The sequence below is a fragment of the Portunus trituberculatus genome, chromosome 28 (genome assembly GCF_017591435.1).
Source record: "Portunus trituberculatus isolate SZX2019 chromosome 28, ASM1759143v1, whole genome shotgun sequence".
NCBI classification, from domain to species: Eukaryota; Metazoa; Arthropoda; class Malacostraca; order Decapoda; family Portunidae; genus Portunus; species Portunus trituberculatus.
The window spans coordinates 5,429,770-5,434,769 of record NC_059282.1 but is presented as its reverse complement, the minus strand read 5'-3'; the positions used below and the strand labels follow the sequence as shown (position 1 = coordinate 5,434,769).

General features: G+C 39.1%; 1 protein-coding gene across 1 annotated transcript in view; it reads right to left on the bottom strand.

Annotated features, from left to right (window-relative positions):
• LOC123510022 (uncharacterized protein PFD1115c-like) overlaps positions 1–4,369 on the bottom strand; it is a 40,403-nt gene extending 36,034 nt beyond the window's left edge. The window contains exon 1 of the mRNA XM_045264717.1: positions 4,046–4,369. The gene's annotated coding sequence lies outside the window, so the exon portion shown is untranslated. The remainder of the gene's footprint in view (positions 1–4,045) is intronic.
• Positions 4,370–5,000: the final 631 nt, after the last annotated feature.

Sequence of the window (5,000 nt, the reverse complement as noted above, 5' to 3'; positions counted from 1 at the left end):
CTCTTGCTTCTCCTCGTCTTATTTTTCTCTCACTAACCTACCCACCTACATCTCCTCCTCCTCCTCCTCCTCCTCCTCCTCCTCCTCCTCCTGTGTTTTTCATATTCTATTTTCTTTCCTAATCTCAAATTCCTTAGTCTTTTTTCTTTTTATTTCTCGTTTCATCCCCCTCTCTTATTCTCCTCCTCCTCCTCCTCCTCCTCCTTCTTCTTCTTCTCCATCTAGTTACCAACCTACCAAGACATTAACCAACATTCCTCCTCCTCCTCCTCCTCCTCCTCCACCCACTCCTCTTCCTCCTCCACCTCTTCCTTTACCACCTAGTTACCTACCCACCCACATCTCCTGCCCTTCCTCTTCTTCCTCCTCCTCCTCCTCCTCCTCCTCCTCCTCCTCCTCCTCCTCCTCCTCCAGGGACACTGCAATGAAGATCTTGTCCAGTCTGACCTAAGGGGCTTCGTGTGTCCTGAAGGGTTATTTTGCTGTGTTTTTTAGGTCCATTCTCGCCCTTAGTGGTAGGCAGGTGTGACGCCCGTTTTCCCTGGCAGCTGCTTTGGTGGTGGTGGTGGTGGTGGTGGTGGTGGTGGTGGTGGTGTGTCTGTTATTGTTTTCGTTTTTTTTTTTGTTTCGTTTTCTTTTGTATGTTTTGTTTCTCTTTTTTTTCTTCGGTTTTCTTTTTAATTTTGTTGTAAATGTTTTGTTGTAAATGTTTTTCTATGTTGCAAATGTTCTTCTATGTTGTAAATGTTCTTCTATGTTGCAAATGTTCTTGTATGTTGTAAATGTTTTGTTGTAAATGTTTTTCTATGTTGTAAATGTTCCTCTATGTTGCAAATGTTCTTCTATGTTGTAAATGTTCCTCTATGTTGCAAATGTTCTTCTATGTTGTAAATGTTCCTCTATGTTGCAAATGTTCTTCTATGTTGCAAATGTTCCTCTATGTTGCAAATGTTCCTCTATGTTGTAAATGTTTTGTTGTAAATGTTTTTCTATGTTGCAAATGTTCTTCTATGTTACAAATGTTCCTCTATGTTGTAAATGTTCCTCTATGTTGTAAATGTTCTTCTATGTTGCAAATGTTCTATGTTGTAAATGTTCTTCGTTGTAAATGTTTTGTTGTAAATGTTTTTCTATGTTTCTTTTTTGTTGTAAATGTTATTCGTGTTCTTGTATTTTTCACTCTGTTCTTGTTCTTCCTTTCTTCCTTCATCTTTTTCTTGTTCTTGTTCTTCCTCTCTTCCTTCTTCCTTTTCTTTCTCCTTTCCTTCTTTTTCTATTATTGTTGTTATTGTAGTAGTAGTTGTTGTTGTTATTGTTGTTGTTGTTGTTTTTGTTCTTGCGGTCTTTTTTTTTCCTCTTTTCTTTTGTTTCTTTTCCTTTTCGCCACAATTCCCAACATTACTGTGATTACTTCTATTATTAATATTATTATTATTATTATTATTATTATTATTATTATTATTATTATTAGACATGGTTGAGAAACAAGACTGAGAAAAGTTTATAGTTCAATCTCTCTCTCTCTCTCTCTCTCTCTCTCTCTCTCTCTCTCTCTCTCTCTCTCTCTCTCTCTCTCTCTCTCTCTCTCACTAAAGGAGATTTTGTTTGTGGTTGATGTTGTTATTGTTGTTGTTGTTGTTATTAGTACTGGTGATGGTGGTGGTTATGGCAGTAGTAGTAGTGGTGGTGGTGGTAGTAGTAGTTGTGGTGGTGGTGGTGGTCTCTCTCTCTCTCTCTCTCTCTCTGTAATGAGGTCACGGTAGTTAGCTGCGTTGAAGAGTCTTCCCTCATTACGCGCTACAGTTCTGCAGGTAATTAAAGGTGTACTAATGACGGCGCCGCTACCTGCCACCTTGGAGCTAATCACGTGTTACGGTGCCTGTGCGTGCGTGCGTGCGTGTGTGTGTGTGTGTGTGTGTGTGTGTGTGTGTGTGTGTGTGTGTGTGTGTATATGTGTTATGGTTTCAGTAGAGCAATATGTTTTGGGATGTGTAGTAACATTATCTGCGCGTACACACACACACACACACACACACACACACACACACACAAGTGCAAGTTCGGTACATCGTTTGTTCATAGAGGAAAGTACGAGAGAGAGAGAGAGAGAGAGAGAGAGAGAGAGAGAGAGAGAGAGAGAGAGAGAGAGAATACAAGGCAGATTTTACAACAATGAAAGATAAAAAGGGCAATAGCGCTGATAGCAGTAACAATGATGATGATGATGATGATGATGATGATGATGATGATGATGACAGTTTTAATGACAATGACAAAAAACAATAAGAAACGTGAGGTAATGAGCCATGAAGTGATACGTCTTCCTGTCTGTCTGTCTGTCTGTCTGTCTATTTTCTGTCTTTCAGTAAAATATGAAAGATTTTTGTATTTTATATATTTCAAAGTTTGCACTGAAAAAAAAATATGTATGTTTTAATTTGTTTTGTTTTTGTTTTGTGTTTGTATGTGTGTTTTCCGTTTTTCTGTCTGTTTTCCTGTGTCTGTTTGTCTGTCTGACTCTCTGTCTATCTGTCTGTGTATGTTTGTTCATCTGTGTCTCTTTCTGTGTTTTGCTTTCTTTCTATCTTCCAGTTTTTTTTTTGTTTGCCAGTCTATATCTGTGTCTGTCTGTCTGTGTGTTTGTCTCTCTGTCTGTCTGTCTGTGTGTCTGTCTATCTGTCTGTTTGCTCACCTGTCAGCCAGTTTGTCTCAGTTTTGTCTTCTTTTTCTATTTTCCCGTCTCTTGTTTGCCTGTGTGTGTCTGTGTCTGTCTGTCTGTCTGTCTGTCTGTCTGTCTGTCTGTCTGTCTGTCTAGTGTGTTGCCTATATTTTTTTGTTTACTCTCCCTAAATATGTAAGAGTCCTCCTTGTGTGTGTGTGTGTGTGTGTGTGTGTGTGTGTGTGTGTGTGTGTGTGTGTGTGTGTGTGTGTGTGTAACTGTTGACCTTTGCGTGGCGTGTGTCCATCGGTGACCTGACCTCTCTGTTCTGTTTGCCACGCCCTTCCTACGCCGCCTCCGGGAGAAATAAGGTCACGATATTGATGACGCTAATAATAATAATGATAATAATAATAATAATAATAATAATAATAATGATAATAATAATAATGATAGGGTTTGATTTCTCTCTGTTTCGTGTATTAGTTTTATTTTCATCATTACTTGTTTTTGTTCTTCTTCTTGTTCGGATTTCGTGAAAACTCAACCACGCGAGTTTCATTCAACCTTGGCGACTGAAAAGGTCATTCATTGCTTTATTATTATTGTTATTATTGTTGTTGTTGTTATTATTATTATTATTATTATTATTATTATTATTATTATTATTATTATTATTATCACCATTATTATTACCTTGTTGTCCATGTCACCACTACCACCTACTACTACTACTACTACTACTACTACTACTACTACTACTACTACTACTACTACTATTTTGTGAGCCGCAAGTGCATGTCAAGCCGGATTCCTATTTTCTTTCCGGTTGATTTTTAAAGAGGTGATTTAAAAGAGAAAACTGAGATGTGATTGTTCTGTCGTGAGATGAAGGTATTGTCACGCTGCTCTCTCTCTCTCTCTCTCTCTCTCTCTCTCTCTCTCTCTCTCTCTCTCTCTCTCTCTCTCTCTCTCTCTCTGCTCCAATTCTCGCTTATTGCAAAATCTATGTGTATATATATGTATGCTTTCAAGTGTGGATTCTCTCTCTCTCTCTCTCTCTCTCTCTCTCTCTCTCTCTCTCTCTCTCTCTCTCTCTCTCTCTCTCTTACACACAAACACACACAAATCATGTTTTTGCTTCTTTGTGTGTGTGTGTGTGTGTGTGTGTGTGTGTGTGTGTGTGTGTGTGTGTGTGTGTGTGTGTGTGTGTGAATGTACTCCTGTATATGTGTGCGCGTACGTGTGCGTGCTAGTTCGTGCTTGTATTTCTATATGGATCTCCCTTTCCCCATCCCCCCTCTCTCTCTCTCTCTCTCTCTCTCTCTCTCTCTCATAAAAGCAAGAAAAAAATAATACAAGTAAAAATTAAACACAGTTACTTACCTTATATGCACGAGTGGGTGAGTGCACGTAAGTAGGCACGTGTGGGCGTCTCAGTCCCTTCAGAAGCGACTCGTGAGGCGGGGGACCTTGTCATAAACACTAGGATATCAATTTTTTCCACGTATATCCTTGTATTAATCCTACCAACTTATCCTTCGGCACTAGGACACTCTCTCTCAACGCTGGAATCCTTAAGGCACTTGTTTCCTTCACTGGTATAAGGCTATGCACTGGAGGCGTGTGTGTGTGTGCGTGCGTGGATGGTGCGTGGGTGGCAGTCGGGAGAGGAAACGCGGCAGAACCTCCCTCTCTGACTGTTCCCGCAAGACTGACTGGACTTGGTAGGATGAGGTGGTTTTGTTTTGCTTCGTCTTCTCTTTGCCTTGTTTATTGTTTCTTTTTGTGTTTTCTCTCTTTCTTTTTCCCCTATTCCTTATTTCTCCTCTTCGTCTTCCTCTGTTTTTTTCTATTTTGTTTTCTTTTCCTATTTTTTCCTCTATTCCTTTATTTCTCCTGTCTTCTCCTCTATTCCTTATTCCTCCTCCTCTTCTTCTTCTTCTATTCCTTATTTCCTTATTTCTTCCTGTATTCCTTATTTCTCCTCTTCTTCTTCTTCCTCTATTCATTCTTTCCTTATTTCTTCCTCTATTCCTTATTTCTCTTTCTTTGGCTTCATCCCGTTTGTCTTGTTCTCTCTCTCTCTCTCTCTCTCTCTCTCTCTCTCTCTCTCTCTCTCTCTCTCTCTCTCTCTCTCTCTCTCTCTATTCCTTATTCCTCTTCTTTCTCTCCGTTAAGAAAGAGAGAGAATGTAAGGAAATGTTTTTTTTTCTCTTTTTCTCTCATTCTCTTTATTTTCGTCTATCTCTCACTGTCTTTATTTGTTCTCCTTTATTTTCTTGTTTGTTTCTTTTTCATTTATCACTGAAATAAGAGAGGAAAAGAAAAAAAGTCATTA